The sequence below is a fragment of the Gopherus flavomarginatus genome, chromosome 3, assembly GCF_025201925.1.
Source record: "Gopherus flavomarginatus isolate rGopFla2 chromosome 3, rGopFla2.mat.asm, whole genome shotgun sequence".
Classification (NCBI taxonomy): domain Eukaryota; kingdom Metazoa; phylum Chordata; order Testudines; family Testudinidae; genus Gopherus; species Gopherus flavomarginatus.
The window spans coordinates 41,817,763-41,836,155 of NC_066619.1; the positions used below are offsets into that span (position 1 = coordinate 41,817,763).

The 18,393-nt window shown below is 40.7% G+C and overlaps 1 protein-coding gene across 1 annotated transcript in view; it reads right to left on the bottom strand.

Annotated features, from left to right (window-relative positions):
• SREK1IP1 (SREK1 interacting protein 1) overlaps nucleotides 1-18,393 on the bottom strand; it is a 28,666-nt gene that overhangs the window by 9,725 nt on the left and 548 nt on the right. The window lies entirely within an intron of this gene.

Sequence of the window (18,393 nt, forward strand, 5' to 3'; positions counted from 1 at the left end):
ACTTCACACCACGTTAAAGTACATATGCATTCTGTAGTGATTTATTCATTAGAAAAGTCTATTAGAAAACCTAATATCTGGTCTATTGTCTGGCTATGCTGGAAGGACAGGAAACACTGGATGTGTTTTAATTAGGCTGCAACTTTATTCCTAAATGTCTGAGAGTACCTGGCAGATAAAAGTTTACAGTGCAGATAATTCTCTACTTATTTACATACACCCGGGGACAGCACTCCCCTTTACCCCTCCTGGTCCTCAGCAATCCCACTGCTGGGACCTCTCACCCCCTCCCCAAAGGAAGGGGGCTGACTCCCTGTCATACCAGTCCCTAAACACCCATTTCCACTCCTTTAAATAATACCTCCTTTAAATCCTCTCTCAATCTATTTTATCTGATCACTGTATCCATTCCCTATGGAGTACCTGCACTGGACATCTGCCACAAGGAGGCACCAGCAATTAGCTTGGCTGCTTTCCCCCATATCTAGCCAGGTTCCCAGAAATCTTCTGATGCCCTCTTCAATACCAGCCAAAAACATATCGGTTTCTAAATCTGCAGGTCAACCCTAGCTGCCCTGAATAACTCTTGCCCGATATGCTTCGTAAGGACAAGAAATCACCAACTCCCTTATGCCATCCATGATTTTGGCCACTTCCCTGTTCGCAGACCTCCTACCCTTGTCAACTCATGGAGGCTTCACAGCTTCCTGCCATACCCTGTATCACAACCTGCCCATTCAAATAGTTTTTACTCCTGGGAAAAGTTCCAGGATCTGGCTCAAGTTGCTCTTAGCTCTGAACATTAAGTCCACCCCTTTACACATTCCTAAACCATTCCCCGAGGTGAATGTCAATCATATCGGGTGCTTGCACACAGGCCACTACACTAACAGAAGGGGCATAAGCTGCTCCCATAACGTGCACCTCCTCTCACTCTTTTTACTTATTTTGGTAATGTAAAGGGAAACAGAATACTATGGTGTTACAACATCTCCAAAGTCACTTTTCTACAGTGTATTCTATCACAATAATCCTAATACTCTATGTTAAAACAATTAGTGCCAAATACTTTTAAATAAATCTACTCTGAATGACTGGAATCATCTATTTTAATGATGCTTTGCATTTTTATTTTTTAGTTCTTCTCCTAAAGCACGGCAACAAACGAAAATCAGCCTACCGTTAAAATATGTTGATTACAACGAAATATAGCTTTTAAATTAAATGTGGGGCTTTGCTGTCTATATACATTTATGCAAGCAATTATATAGCTTTATTTACATTTAGAGTCTTAATTTTTACTTTTTTATTTTAGAAAATGGTGACTGATGCATGTCTTATTTACCAAATTTTGTCACTAATGATTTTTGTCAAGCTCTAGTTGGATAGACAATAAAATTCAACTAAGAATTTCCCAAAACAACATTTTTTATTAAATAAAACCACCTTAAATGTACTGGATACATAGGAAAAAAAAGTTTATCATAATATGTTTTGCCTTTAAGGATAAGCGTCTACATTGCAATTAAAAACCTGCAGTTGGCCCGTGCTAGCTGACTTGGGCTCACGAGGCTTAGGGTAAAGGGCTGTTCAGTAATCAGTGTAGCCATTCGGGCTTGGGCTGGAGCTGGTCTCTAGTATACTGCGAGGGGGCAGGGTTCCAGAGCTCAGGCTCCAGCCTGAACCAAAAACACAATGAAACAGCCCTTTACCCCAAACCCTGTGCGCCTATGTCAGCTGGCATGAGTCAGCCAGGAGTTTTTAATTTCTGTTTAGAAATACCCTTAAACTAACAAATTTATTAATATATTCTTCGTTTATCTGTAGTTAGTGAATTTAACTGATTGTTTCTGGTCACCATGTCCTTCAAGATTTTAGAACTAGTATATAAGTAAATGAAGCATCAGTTAGGTAGGCTTACCTCATATAACATGATAAAGGCCTAAATCCTTACTCAGTGGATTGATTAGCAATTAGTGTATAAAAAGATGCATGAGTAATATATGAGCAATATATATGTAGATTCTCAACGCCTGCATAATTGAGTATAGTTATGACCTCTGTATAATCTTTCGAGATACGACAGCATGAACAAAGGTTCCTGGCAATGAACTGTAACATCTGGATATTCTGTTACTGAGTTTTTGGTGTGTCTGGGGAAAATGAGGGAAGTTTCTGTCAGATAATTAGAATTGATAGTTTTGTTATTATAAACATGTTTTTCTAAATTTTTAACAACTTAGTGTGTAATCAAGGATTATCATATAGGGTGGTAAATATTACCAAATAGAAAAGGAGCGATTGTGCTAAACAATAAGGAGCGTTGATAAAAAGTGATATGTAATATTGTATATAAAAGATCATGTTGGGACCTGAGGTCCCTGTCTATCTGACAGATAATTCATTAGCCTGCTACCTTCCACCTGATCAGTGAGGTGTGGCACTCTGTACCTGTGTGAATGAAACCTGGATACTGGATTCAAGAACTCAGGGTTAGCAGCAGTCTGTCAGCTTTCCTTTGGGTTTGTGAGTAAACCTGTGGGTCTTGCCGAATGTGGTTCTGAAATATCACTAAACAGTAGAGATCATCCCCTTACACTTTATTTTTTGTTTATAGATTGGAAGAGGAAAACAAGCTTTCCTACATTTCCAACTCCCAATAGATTTTTTAACTTTGAATGAAGTAGTCATTGAACTGAATTAGTTGAAATAAACTGAAATGAAGAAAATACTCTCTCTGCATCTACAGAAGAGGCTACTGCTGTCAAAAGCTGATTTATCACTTCAGCAAAAACTCATTCCAGGTGCTTAGCCAGTGACTTCCACCAGTTCAGAGCTTTGACTTTCTTTAATACTTTATCAGGAAATGTACTGATTAATAATGTTTCTTGTATTTTTGATTTTAATAGATTATATTAAGTTTAGGCCTTAACATAGATTGTCAATTAAAATTTAATATTCAACCAATTTTTTTAAACTATATCTGTATGTAAATTAAAAAAAATCTGATTTAAATCCAAAATCCAATTTAAATAAAAAAATGATTTAAGAAAACACAAAAAAGATTTTCATTCACCCTACAATCATTACAAATTATATAAAATTTGTCATATGCACTTATGCATTAATTGTACATACATATTTCCACAGATACAAAATCTAATTTATGACTTCTAGACTGTGAGTTAAACACAAATAAGGGCGCGGTCGATTAATGGCAGTTGACTCATGAGATTAACTCAAAAAAATTAATTGTGATAAGAAAATTAATCGTGATTAATCAGACTGTTAAACAATAGAATACCTACTGAAATTTATTAAATATTTTTGGATTTTTTCAATATTTTCAAATACAACACTACAAAGTGCACAGTGCTCACTTTATATTATTTTTTATTAGAAATATTTGCATTGTAAAAATGATAAAAGTAATATTTTCAATTCACCTCATACAAGTACTGTAGTGAAATCTCTATCATGAAAGTGCAACTCACAAATGTAGGGTTTTTTTGGTTATATAACTGCACTCAAAAATAAAACAATGTAAAACTTTAGAGCCTATAAGTCCACGCCATCCTACGTCTTGTTCAGCCAATCGCTCAGACAAACAAGTTTGTTTACATTTGCAGGAGATAAGGCTGCCGGCTTGTTTACAATGTCACCTGAAAATGAGAACAGGCATTCACATGGCACTGTTGTTGTCTGTGTCGCAAGATATTTACGTGCCAGATGCGCTAAAGACTCAAATGTCCCTTCATGCTTTGACCACCAATCCAGAGGACATGCATTCATGTTGATGATGGGTTCGGCTCAATAATGATCCAAAGCAGTGCAGACTGACGCATGTTAGTTTTTATCATCTGAGTCAGATGCCATGAGCAGAAGGTTGATTTTCTTTTTGGGTGGTTCGGGTTCTGTAGTTTCTGCACTGGAGTGTGTTAAGATAAGTTCCTGTCTGCATCCTAAAAGACTTGCCCATACCGGTATTGCCCTGGCCTCTTCCTTTGTCAGTCAGTGTTAAAGGCATTCTGAACTATATGCATTTCCTCACCTTTTGGGAGCGAAGCCAGACTTTCAGGCACCTGCTCCCCTACTTGGTGTAAACTTTGCTTGCACCAGTCAGAAACGAACACACACAGTTTTTGGGACCCGTCCCCTATGACACTTCTATGATGTCATAGTGGGTATTTTAGGCTGGTCTGCCATGTGCAGGCAGAAGAGGAGAAAGAAAAACGAATCCTGTGTACCTTGTGCACACCCGTAACCGAGCCTGATCACCTCAAAGCCTCTCTCAGCTCACGTGTTTTAAGCAGAGTTTCTACGTTTGCCGGTCGTTATGAGTTGGTTTGTATTTGTAAGTACTGGTTATTACTAAATGCTGCATCCGTGTTTATAAATATTGTTTACTGCATCTTTGTTTATAAATATTGTTTGATAGTAAATACTTTAGCCATTGTATGTTTTAAGTTCCATTAATCCTATTAGCTAATCATACGCTGCTCCCCTACCCCTTGTAACTATCCCCAATAAAACTTTTAATTAATTAATTTTAGTTGTGTGCGTGCCTGCAGTTTGCATCGTGACCCATACCCTCCTTGCATCCCTTACCTATACAGTCTATTGCCACGTGCAGCCTGGTAAATAACAGGTCTGCATTTTTATTTCGCCCCTAAAAGTACGTGGCAATCTACATGGCGTCACGAACAGGATGCACAGAGGTTGGGCCATGCCCATGGCACACTGCAGATAGTGCAGATAATGAAACTGAACAGTTCCAACATTTGCAGTTTCACCTTCTTACTAGCCAAAATTCGACTAATCCAAAAATAGAATGGATCTGTTCTCTTGGCTCGGGCAAAACTCTAAAAGGTTATACTGTACCATTAACCCTGGCAGATATGGGATGCCTCCTTCGGTGCCACCCGAGCTTTAGGAGTCAGCCAGCCGATTGTTCCCTGCAGCCTCAGTGCACGGAGACTGTGGAAAACCTCGGTGCTGCAGATCCCTCTCAACTTTGGAGAAAATGTAGCCGAACAGCTAGGCTGGAAAAATTGGGACGACTATGTTAGGACAAAAAACAAATAGGGGCTGGATGCTGCCCGGCCCAAATTAAAGATCCCACCGATGAACGCCCATACGCCACCCTGTTAGTTAACGGTGACACCCCCACTTCCTTTTTATTAGACACTGGAGCTCAAGTTAGCGTTATTGAGCCCAACGTTCCCCACTATCCTATTGGCTCCTTTATGTTTGTTCAAGGTCTCAATGCAGTACAAGAAAAACCCGTGGATTGGGTTAAAATTGCCCACGGCAAATACCTAAGAAAAATAAAAGCCTTGTTGGGATCAAAAAATCTGCTAGGTGTCTCAGATATTAAAAAATTTAAACTGCATGATCAAATTCTGCAAGCCCTCCCTATAACCATAGGCGATCATTCCCCCTATACCCCCGAAGTAGTTAACTCCCAGCCATGGAAATCTTCCCCTATTCCCACAAAATCCGAAGGGCTTCCCCTTATTGAAGCTTTGCTCACTCAGCTTCTAGAAGAAAAAAAAATAGAAAGGGTCACTGCATCCACCTTTCTGTCCGCGGGTTGGGGTATTCCCAAGCCCGGCGATCCCTCTAAATATCGCCTTGTCATTGATTACAGACAAGCTAACAGCCGTGTAAAGCCTATCGCATTTTCCAGCTCTGCCACCATTCCCGAAATACAGCAGCAACTAAGCGATGAAAGTAATCAGTGGGCATGTACTCTTGATTTAAAAGATATGTTTTACCAAATCCCACTCCAGGACACACAAGGAATCTTAAACTTTGCTTTTAAGGGAGCCCAATATAAATGGAAAGTTTGCCCACAGGGGTTCTGTAATTCTCCTGCACTTGCATCGTCCCATCTCAATATCACATTACAAAAGGTAAAACCCCTACAGGATGTGTATGTGCTAACCAATGTAGATGACATTGTCATTTGTGGGCCCAATCCACAAGCAGTTCAAAGTACCACCCAAATGATAATTGATGCATTAGAAGCAGATGGGTGGCAAATTAACAAAACAAAAAGCCACCTGCAGGCCAGCCAGCAATTCTCATTCTTGGGACTCCAACTCACTCCCACCACTCACACCCAAGCCCCAGCCAGTGTATTAGACCCTTGGACAGAAGCCCCTCCACAAAATAAACGAGAGCTTCAGCAACTATTAGGTCTCCTTAATTATCACCACCAATATATCCCGGCACAGCTAATTTTTAACCTAGAAATCCTACAAAGCTCTCTCTCTTCTAAATGCTCCTGAGAAGTATGGAACACATCAGCACAACAAAGCTTAGAGAAACTAGGTGGCTGGTTCGCCTCTAACCCCCACCTCGCCCGTTTTAATTCCCAAGAACCCCTCAACATTAATTTGTTTATTACAAAACACCATGTAGGGTTCACTGTACTGCAACATGGTAATGCTATTTACAATTGGGCCCATCGCCTGTCTGGACCCCAGTACAACTATGGTCTAGTGGGAAAAATGCTACTGGCTGCATCCAGTGCACGTCACTGGTCCCAACTCCCTATCCCAGGTACCCTGTCTGGACCATGTGTTCATTTAATCCCATGGCTTACAAGTACCCCTCCACCCGAGTTTCATGGCACTACTCGCACCTGGCAGCTTCTATGTTTCCAGGTTGAGGTAGCTTGGCAGGCATGGACCCTAACTCCCAGGGATAACATCTTAGCCCCCCCTCTTCACCAAACTTATGCATTGAAGTAAAATATGATCCCTGGGTTGTGTCTGACGGGGGCACCTCACCATCCCCTAGGGCAGGAGTTCTTTGTTCCACATGTAATCACTTTAATGTGCCGTTGCTGCCCCCCTCCTGCTCTGCACAAGAATGTGAGGTGCAGGGCGTTCTTTTAGCTGCCCAACATGTTGCTAATGCCCACTCTGCCAACAAGCAAGTTGTTTTAGGTATCGATTCTCAATTTTGTTTAGACATTTTAATTGAGCAAGCCTCTCCCTCAGCTTTTGTTAAATTGTGGGACCAAATTTTTGCCCTAATTCGTAAATTCTCTCACCCTTGGTTCGTTACGCACTGTCCCTCCCATCGACCAGACTCTAACCCCCTGCATTCCAGTCTTGATCAAAGAATAAGAGAGGTCTCCCAAGTTCATATGGCAAATCCCGCCGTACAGGCAGACTCGCTGTTGCGCTGGCTCCACGAAGAATGGGGACACTTACCACCCACAAAATTGTACGGCCTGTTATCTAGCTTTTCTAACCAAAAGCCTGATGTTAGCCGCAGTCAGTGCGAGCTCATTGTTCAGTCCTGCTTGCAGTGTGTGCAGGTAAAAACTATGAATCGTCCCTGATATGAGCGCTCTGCATACGCTGCAGAACACTTTGCCCCAGGTAGTACGTGGCAAGTTGACTTAATAGGACCCTTGCCAGGCACTCGTCATTTTCCAAAAGCCTTAGTTACTGTCGGTCTGGGGTCTCGACAAACCTTTTGTGTTCCTCTTAATAAAACCAATGCTGCTTCTGTCGCTGTGGCTCTTAAGTAAACAGCAGCTGCCTGGGGCACTCCCACTGAAGTCCAAGCAGATGGTGGACCACCCTTTACCAGCAAAAGCATTGAACAGCTCATTTTCGGATGGGGGGCTTCCCTTCACATCCATACTAAATATCATCCTCAAAGCAATGGTGTGGTAGAGCAAAAAATCGCAGTCCTTAAACCTATGTTGCGAACAGCAAACCCCAACCCTGATTTTAAAAACTGGAGCTCATTTTTACCCCAGGTACTTATCGCACTCAACAAAAGTTACTCTTGCTGGCCTCACATTTCACCTACACCTAAGCCGCCTTGGTCCCCCATGTTTAACACCGGCCAACTGGTTTGGCTTACAGAACCCCAAGCCTCTGGCCATCGAAAACCTATAAAAACCACCATTCTCCGGGGCTGGCAAGTACCCTAACACCTACTTAGTGGCTACAAGTACCCCCGGTAACAAGCTAGTTCATCGTAACTGGCTCAGCAAATGTAGTTCTTAATAAACAAACTAATGCCCATGAGCAGGGCTCCTATTATTCGGTTTTACAGGTTATACTGCCCTTCCTCACAACATCTTTGGCCACAGAACCCTTAGGAGAAGGTGGACTACAAACATGGTTCGCCGCCTACTGGGTGCAGGAGGTCAGCGGAAACCAGTCCCTGTCAGCACTGAATCCAGAAGATTGTCTTGTTTGCTCTACTCAGTTCTCACCTAAATATCCATTACCCTTTCAATTTGTACCAATAGTTTATAATTTTTCTTCATTTAATTTGTCTAACGTAAATTGTTCTTCCCCCTATGTGCAATGGGCTGCTTCTAGTGTTTGGAATAATTGTTCTTCACAATTTAATTCTTATGTGTTTCCAGTTCTTAATGCTTCAGGTCGAAGTGATCATAGCTTTCCTTTAATTGATAGTATTAGAGTTCCAGCATCTCATTGTTGGGTTTTTGTTGGTAATAGTTTAACCCCAGCCCCTTCTTGGGTGGGTACTTATTCTAATTGTTCTATGTGGAGTTTCTCTTATGCTAATACCTCCCTAACTAAACCCACTCTTACTTACACCTACCCCCCTCCCCTTAATTGTTCTTATCGTCTTAATTATAACATTGTTTTTGGAACCTTTTATACCTCTATAACACATACGTATTTGTTCCATGCCCAGCATATGCATCATGCTGAGGCTGCATGTATCAATCGTGCATCCAGCTTTTTCTCCGTGGACAATAATAGGTGGATCCATACCACAATTTCTTCCTTAAGACCCGGTCATTTTTGGATTTGCGGTAATGTCGCATTTGCTGTGCTTCCTCCCAACCCCCGGGGTATATGCACCATTGGCACCCTCTATCTACAGGGGGGAGGTATTTATACCTTGCCATCTAGCCACCGACACCATCGTAGTACCCACTCGTTTTGGACTCGTTTGCAAACAGCAGCTTCCTCCCTCGCCTCCTCTGTTGTTAGTTTTAACCCTGTCGGTTATATGATGTTACATGATCAAGTGCTGTTTCAATCCCTTGCTATTGAAATGCTTGCTAATACTACGGCCAAAGGCCTCTCCTTAGTTAATCAGCAGTTAAATTCCCTTGTTCAGTATAGTATTCAAAATAGATTAATGATTCAATATTTGTTACAATCTCCCTCATTTTGTACTAAATTTGCTGAAGTATATCCCGAGTTTGCTGATAAATGTTGTGTTTCTTTGCCTTCTATTTCTCCTAATTTGTCCTCAATTGTTAAAGACCTGCAAACGTTGAGCTCTACTTCAAAGAGTCACGAGAGTCCTTCCAGTTTTGGTCATGGCTCGATTGCTTTGGCCTTGCGCCCTACAAATCCTATTTCCAGTCCCTGTTTGTGTCCCTTCTGGTTGGGCTCGCTCTTCTCTGACTCGGAAGTGCCTTCATTAAGGCCTGCATTCACAAGTTTGTTGCCTCGGCCTACATCGTTTCCACCCCCGAAGCGCATCCCCTCGTAGGTGGGAATGAGGAGTCGGACTCGGAAGTTTAGGTTTTCGGCCAAACTATTTCGGCCAGGGCACGGGGGCATGTTAAGATAAGTTCCTGTCTGCATCCTAAAAGACTTGCCCATACCGGTATGCCCTGGCCTCTTCCTTTGTCAGTCAGTGTTAAAGGCATTCTGAACTATATGCATTTCCTCACCTTTTGGGGGCGAAGCCAGACTTTCAGGCACCTGCTCCCCTACTTGGTGTAAACTTTGCTTGTACCAATCAGAAACGAACACACACAGTTTTTGGGACTCGTCCCCTATGACACTTCTATGATGTCATAGTGGGTATTTTAGGCTGGTCTGCCATGTGCAGGCAGAAGAGGAGAAAGAAAAACGAATCCTGTGTACCTTGTGCACACCCATAACCGAGCCTGATCACCTCGAAGCCTCTCTCAGCTCACGTGTTTTAAGCAGAGTTTCTACGTTTGCCGGTCGTTATGAGTTGGTTTGTATTCGTAAGTACTGGTTATTACTAAATGCTGCATCCGTGTTTATAAATATTGTTTACTGCATCTTTGTTTATAAATATTGTTTGATAGTAAATACTTTAGCCATTGTATGTTTTAAGTTCCATTAATCCTATTAGCTAATCATACGCTGCTCCCCTACCCTTTGTAACTATCCCCAATAAAACTTTTAATTAATTAATTTTAGTTGTGTGCGTGCCTGCAGTTTGCATCGTGACCCATACCCTCCTTGCATCCCTTACCTATACAGTCTATTGCCATGTGCAGCCTGGTAAATAACAGGTCTGCATTTTTCTTTTGCCCCTAAAAGTACGTGGCAATCTACAGAGTGCTGATCTTTTAAGATTTCTGAAAGCATGCTCCACACCTCATCTCTCTCAGATTTTGGAAGGCACTTCAGATTCTTAAATTTTAGGTCGAGTGCTCTAGCTATCTTTAGAAATTTCACACTGGTACCTTCTTTGCATTTTGTCAAATCTGCAAAAGTGTTCTTAAAAAGAACATCATGTGCTGGGTCATCATCTGAAACTGCTATAACACGAAATATATGGCAGAATGTGGGTAAAACAGAGCAGAAGACATACAATTCTCCTTCAAGGAGTTCAGTCACATATTTAATTGACACTTTTTTTTTTTTAAACAAGCGCCATCAGCATGGAAGCATGTCCTCTGGAAAGGTGGCCGAAGCATGGAGAGGCATACAAATGAGTTAGCATATCTGGCACATAAATATCTTGCAATACCAGCTACAAAACTGCCATGTGAACGCCTGTTTTCCCTTTCAGGTGACACTGTAAATAAGAAGCAGGCAGCAGTATCTCCTGTAAATGTAAACTAACTTGTTTGTCTTAGTGATTGGATGAACAAGAAGTAGGACTGAGTGGATTGTAGGCTCTAAAGTTTTACATTGTTTTGTTTTTGAGAGCAGTTATGCAACCACAACAAAATAATCTACATTTCTGAGCTGCACTTTCACGGTAAAGAGATTGCATTATAGTACTTGTATAAGGTGAATTAAAAATTAATATTTATTTTACCATTTTTATAGAGCAAATATTTGTCACTGAAAAAAGAATAAAAAAGTGAGCACTGTACACTTTGCATTCTGTGTTGTAACTGAAATCAATATATTTGAAAATATAGAAAAACATCCAAAATATTTAATAAATTTCATTTGGTAGTCTATTGTTTAACAGTGTAATTAAAACATGAGTTAATCATGTGAATTAACTGCAATTAATCGACAGCCCTACTTTTAATATTTTGTTTTTGATATCTTAATTTAGTAACTCAGCGTCTTAGCTGCTGCTTTCATGCAGAAATAGTTTCATTTGTGGTATTAAGGTAGAATATGTTATATCCTTTGTAAAGCAATAAGCTAGGATGTAAAAAAATTAAAGAGAGTTGACACAAACACATGTCAGATAACATCAGAAATCAGACACTGAGAATTCTGCCTATGGTAGGATATTCTGTACAAAAAAAATCTGAAGAATTTAGCCTTCTGAAAGTGATGTTAAAGTTGCACAATAATTTCATTTGTGTATTTTTCTGATTCTTTTGTCATGGCTGCTTAATTGAATTGAAAAAAGACATCAGAAGATATTCAAAGCTCATTATTAATAACAGAATACTTCTGCAGACTTAAATTGAACTTACATATACAAAATAACGCCCCTCCCCATTATCATATATCATTAATATTACCCTAATGTCTATGAGCCCTAGACATGGATCTGGACTCCACTGTATTAGGTGCTTTTCAAATACAGAACAAAAAGACAGTCCCTTTGTCCCCAAGGACTCACAAGAAACAAGCTATCTGACTGCCCATTTCTTCTTTGCTTACACTGACATGACATAACTTCATTATGGAGCAGCTGCAGGCACTTCATAGTTAAGGTGGCAACTATAAACTGATTCTCCCCCTTAAACTCCCCTCCTACTCTGCAATGGAAAAATAAATAGTGGCCTCATAAAAATAATAAAATAAAAATAACCAGATTTTAAATGGGAATTTCAAAATAGTACATCAGCTCCAAACAAGCTATCTTTGGCTTGCTGGAAAGCCCATTGTCTTCATGAAGCTCTGCAGAACACCAAGAACCCATCAAATCCACTCATAAGAGTTTTAGAAAGCTAATTTGCCAGTGTATTAAAGGACATTGACAAGCTATGCAATACAGGGCACATACATATTATAAAGCAGAGTTTTCTGCCAGTCTCATTTCCTCCCTGACACACATCTCGTTCAGACTCTCTAAATTCAGCAGGAGGATTCCCACTTCAGTACACTGGTTGAGGTCTTCAGAAATGGGACACTTGCCTAGAAGGATGGTGAGATGTGGCAAGCTGCAAGACCACAGGACTTAGGGATGCAGAGAGGGAAGAGACTGCTGAGGAGGTGGCAATCTCTCATCCTTGTTTGTTCTCTGTGTATGGGCTGCATAGCTGGCTGTGGGCCCCTGAGTAATCAGCTTAGACAGCTCTGTTTGCTGGTGTCTTGGTAACCATGACCTGAACCATGTGGTTCTGACCCTTTTACGTTTGATCAGCCTTGCAGTTTGAAGTCTCAGTAGTTAAATACTCCCTGGTAGTGATGGGTGGGGCTGAGCTGAGCTAAGCAGGGAGACTTGGCATAAAAAGTCACTTGCAAGGTGAACTCAAGAGCTGTGAACAGAGGTATCTAACATGATAGTTTTGAAAGGAGTTCAGGAAACAAATATCTCAGGTTCCTGGAAGAGATAAACTGGCCACCAAGGAGTCAGAGAGAAAGGAACTCAGCAAAGGTGTAGCAGTTCTTAATGACCAAAGGCAGAAGTCAAGGTGGCTTTCTACACAGTCGGAGGCTAACAAAGATGGGTAGGCTGCAGCCACCAGAGAGAAGAGGACCTAGGAGGAATTCCACATAGCTAGAAGTTTACCATTGATACCAGGTCCTCAATGTGGAAACTGTGGAAGATCTCTCTGAAGATCTGGCTAGTCCATGGAACAGAGAGATGTACAGGACACACCTGTGGATGTCTTCTTGGCCCAACCTGTAAGAAAACAAACTTGCCCACAAAGAGATCTTCAACTGGCCAAGGAAGATTGATGATCTTTGTTGGGGATTCTACAACAAGAAGAATGGAAAGAACATTCTGCCAAGGACTGACAGACAAAAGGCAGCATGCTGCCTTCCCAGATCCAAGAACTGTCATGTCACACTAAGATTGGAGAGGCTTCTGAAGTTGATGAGTAAGGATCCACTGGTGATAGTCAACATCAGCCCTAATGCCACTGCACTGTGGTATATCTCATAGATGATAGGTGACTTCAGGGAACTCAGAACACTGCTGAAGAAGGAGAATGTCCAAGTGATCCTCTGTCTTCCTTCACCAAAGGACATGGAGGATCTCCAAGAAGTCAAAAGATCTAAAAGTGAACCTCTGGCTAGTTAAGTGGTGAGGATGTAGGGTTTTAACTTTATGGAATATTGGTCCACTTATGGGGAGAATTGGCTGTACAGTTTGGATTGCCTTCATCTCAGTAGAAAGGGAACCAATTTTCTCAGGGACAGGCTGGCTACAGTAGTTAGGAGGGCGTTAAACTAATAGTAAAAGGAGAGAGTAAGAAGAGGGAAGAAATGGGCTTTCATATAGCACAAAACTGAGATGCTGTGAACACAATTAATCAAGAAACCAAGGGACAAGAAGAGAAAAAAAATTCTTTAATTATGTATATGCCAATGCTAGGAGCCTGAAATTGCTCATTTATGAACAAAAATTTGATCCAGTTGGTGCCAGAAACCTGATGGGAATATTTGCACAATTGGAATGCAAAAATGAATGGCTATAATTTATTTAAGAAATATCAAGTGGGCAAAAGGGAAAGGGTAGTGGGACTCTGTCAAAAATGACATTATCTGTTTCCAAGTCAATGAGAACTCTGAAGAAAGTGATCCATAAGCATTCAGAGTCAATGTACTAACAGATATATTCCCATTTTGTGCTTTTAGTTATTGTCTGCTACAGACTAACAAACCACACTAAGGAACAGGGTGACCTTAAACACATATCTATAATATATAGGAAAAAAAGTTGTGTGATCACGGGGGCCTTAAGTTTGAGTGACATATGGAGGTCACATGCTGTCAGTATTAACACATCTTCAGAATTTTTAAATATTCTAGATGACAATTTCCTAATTCAAGAAGTATTGCATCCAACATGGGCAAATTCTCTATTACATCTCATCTTTACAGATAGAGAGGAATTCATCACAGAACTAAAAATTAGTGGTAGCTTAGGTACAAGTGATTACGATTTGATCACATTTGTTAGATGCAGGCAGAATAAAGTCCAAACCAGTAATATATGCACTTGGTGCTTTAAAAAGGCTAATTTCACAAAACTAAAAACAATTATGAGCCATATCAGCTGGGAGGAAGAATTTAATCACAAAAATGTGAATAATAATTGGGAATTGTTTAAGAACACTTTACTAGATGCCACAAAAGCCATAATACCACAATCCAGAAAAGCAGTATTGGTTAAAAAAAATGACCTGACTTAAAGGGGAAGTGAAGGGGGCTATAGAAAATAAAACAATATATAACAAATGAAATAAAAGGGAAGTTAGCAATAATGAATATAAATCAGAAGCTATGAATTGTAGACAATTGATAAGGGAAGCAAATGGCCAGCAGAGTTAAGTACAAAAAGGATGAGTTTTTTAAAAAGAATATAAAGAACTCTAACAATGGTTTTGGACTATTAGTAAATGGAAATGGTGGAATCATTATTATAACACAGAAAAGGCAAAACTGTTCAATAAATATTTCTTTTCTGTATTTGGGGATAAACCAGATGATTTAGTCATCTCATATGATGATCACACTCTTTCCATAAAGATCTCTCATGAGGATGTTAGATGGCAGCCATTAAAGTCAGACATTTTTAAATTAGCAAGTCCAAATAGATAAAACTCTTAGATGCAAGCTTTCACCTTTATTCAACCACTCTTCTACTAAAAGCTAATTTTATTTCCATACTGAGAAAACTTGGATACAGCGCTATTTACGCTCCACATTAAGCACAGGCAGAACTGGATATCATCTATATACCGTTCAGCCTGTATATTCAGCCTGTATATTGTCACCAGCATTCCCAGTGGTTTCACATAGATATGGAATAAGGTGAGGAAAATAACTGAACCTTTTGAGATACCGACTGTAGACAGAGGCTATGGAGGTGGAGAAACCATTGCCCATAACAACCCTTTGGATTTGGTTTGAGAGAAAGGACTGTAATCATTTCAGGATATTTCTATTCATCTCCACACTTACTGGGCTGCAACAGGAGTATTTGGTGATGTTGCAGAGAGATCCAGCAGAATTAGTATGGAATTATCTCCTTCCCTTGCCTATGATCAGGAATAGATCATCCAAGAAGCCAAATGCTGTGTCTGCCTGTCTCTCTTTTTGAAACTTATGACTGGAGAAAATAGGGATTAATATAAGAATTGAAAGATGCATGAGGAACTGGTTAAAGGGGAGACTACAACTGGCCATAGCAAAAGCTGAACTGTCAGGCTGGAGGAAGGTTACTAGTGGAGTTCCTCAGGGATCAGTCTTGCGATCAGTCTTATTTAACATTTTTATTAATGACCTTGGCACAAAAAATGGGAATACGCTAATAAAATTTCCAGATGACACAAAGTTGGGAGGTACTGCCAATATGGAGGAGGACTGGAACATCATACAAGAAGGGCGGGTGACCTTGAAAACTGGAGTAATAGTGTTACCCAGAATGTGGCAATACTGCCATCAGCCGTCTTGTATGTTCAGTCACTGCTAGCTGAAAAACCAAACTCCACATAGCATACCTAGGAATAATTTTGGCCCTGAGAGGCAAGAACATGCAGTTGCATGTTTGCAATTCTACTAATCAGAATAGGAAGATGAGACAAGGAGTTGGTGAAAATAGAAGGAATGTTTGGACAGCCGACCTTGGTTTTAAGTGCCTCTGACACATACATTTTATTGTTATGACTAGAAATGCTTTGATATGAGATAATGAGTAGTTTGCCGAAATTACAAGAATTGGTGACCCTTTAGGGGTTACTGTGGTGACCCACTAGGAGTCATTGTAAGTTATATGCTTTGTTTAAAGTTAGCTATAAAGGATTAGGTGAAAGAATATGCTTTGGATCAGACTGAAGAAGCTTTTCTTTAGACAAGGATCTGACACCTAAGTTCCCAGTAGCTAGATGGAAGGAGGGTCCCCGAAAGGCTGGCTGTTGATTCCTCAGAGCCATCTTAAACTTTGGTAGATTCAGACCTAAATCTGAATGTACTGCTACAGTATGTGTGTGCGTGCACATGTGCTTGAGACCTGATAAAAAAGTAGTTTTAGGTAAAAAACACTCTAGTTTGTGCCAATCATTGATCAAATGGTGGAGCTGTGTCCCCACTGATTTACTCCTGACACTGCCTGGAGAGAAACAGTTAAATTACCACTGCTTTGGCTTTTGAAAACCCTAGGTAACAATAGCAATAGGATGAAATTTAAAAGTGCAAAGTGCAAGCTCACGCACCTAGGAACAAACAACAAGATTTTTTTTTCTATAAGCTGGGGACATATAAGTCGGAAATGACAGAGGAGGAAAAAGACCTTGGAGTTTTGGTCAGTTACAGGATGACCATAAGCCACCAATGTGATGCGGCCATCAAAAAAGCTAATTCAATCCTAGGATGCATCAGGTAAGGTATTTACAGCAGATATAAGGAAATGTTATTACCATATTACAAACCACTGGTGAGATCTCATCTGTAATACTTAAGAAAGATGAATTCAAACTGGAACAGGTGCGGAGAAAGGCTACTAGGGTGATCAGAGGAATGAAGAACATACTTTTGAGGAGGAGACTTAGGGTACATTCACATAGCAAAGAAAAAACCCTGGCTTACCCATGCCAGTCAACTTGGAGGGTGGGGGGGCTGTTTCATTGCTGTGTGAACTTCTGGGCTTGGACTGGTGCCCATCTTCTGGGACCCTCCCACCCCGCAGGGTCCTAGAGTCTGGGCTCTGGTCCGAGCCCAGAAACAGACACAGCAATGAAACAGCCTCGCCGTCCGAGTCAGCTGGCATGGACTAGCTACAGGATTTTCTTTGCTGCATAGACATACTCTTAAGGAGCTTGACTTGTTTAGCCTAACCAAATGAAGGCTGAGGGGAGATACGACTGCTTTCTACAAATACATCAAAGGAATAAAAAGGGAGAAGAGCTATTTAAATTAGGGACTAATGATGGCACAAGAACAAATGGCTATAATCTGTCCATCAACTGGTTTAGGTTTGAAATTAAACAAAGATTTCTAACTATCAGAGTGAGGTTCTGGAATCAATGAATCAGAATATTAGGGTTGGAAGAGACCTCAGGAGGTCATCTAGTCCAATCATGTACTCAAAGCAGGACCAACACCAACTAAATCATCCCAGCCAAGTCTTTGTAAGAGCCTTAAAAACCTCTAAGGATGGAGATTCCACCACCGCCCTAGGTAACCCATTCCAGTACTTCACCACCCTCCTAGTGAAACAGTGTTTCCTAATATCCAACCTAGACCTCCCCCACTGCAACTTGAGATCATTGCTTCTTGTTCTGTAATCTGCTATCACTGAGAAAAGCCTAGCTCCATTTCTATGGAACCCCACTTTCAGGTAACTGAAGGCTGCTATCAAATTCCCCCTCACTCTTCTCTTCTGCAAAGTAAATAACCTCTATTCCCTCAGCCTCTCTTCGTAAGTCACGTGCCCCCTCCCCCTAATCATTTTTGTTGCCCTCCGCTGGACTCTATCCAATTTGTCCAAATCCCTTCTATAGAGGGGGGACCAAAACTGGACACAATACTCCAGGTGTGGCCTCATCAATGTCAAACAGAGGGGAATAATCCCTAAGGGAAGCAGTGAGGGCAAAATCTCAAACTGGTTTCAAGACAGAGCATGATAAGTTTATGGAGGGGATGCTACGATGAAAATGCCTACAATAGTATATGGCCCCTCTACAACTCTTAGTAACAAATATCTCCACTCCAACAGCCAGAGATTTGTCATTAGATGGGGAGCATATTTTTTCCAAAGATATCTAGCTGGTGTGTTTCATGAACCTGCTTAGAGTCTAATGGATTGCCATATTTGCACTCAGAAAAGAGCCAGACTGGGGATTTTCACTTTCCTCTGCAGCATGAGGCTCAGGTCACTTGTTCTGTTAACAGTACTGTAAATGATGGATTCTTTGTAATCTGACGTCTTTAAATAATGATTCAAGGATTTCAGTAATTTAGCCAAATTATGGTTTTATTACAGGAGTGGGTGGGTGAGATTATGTAGCCTGCAATGTGC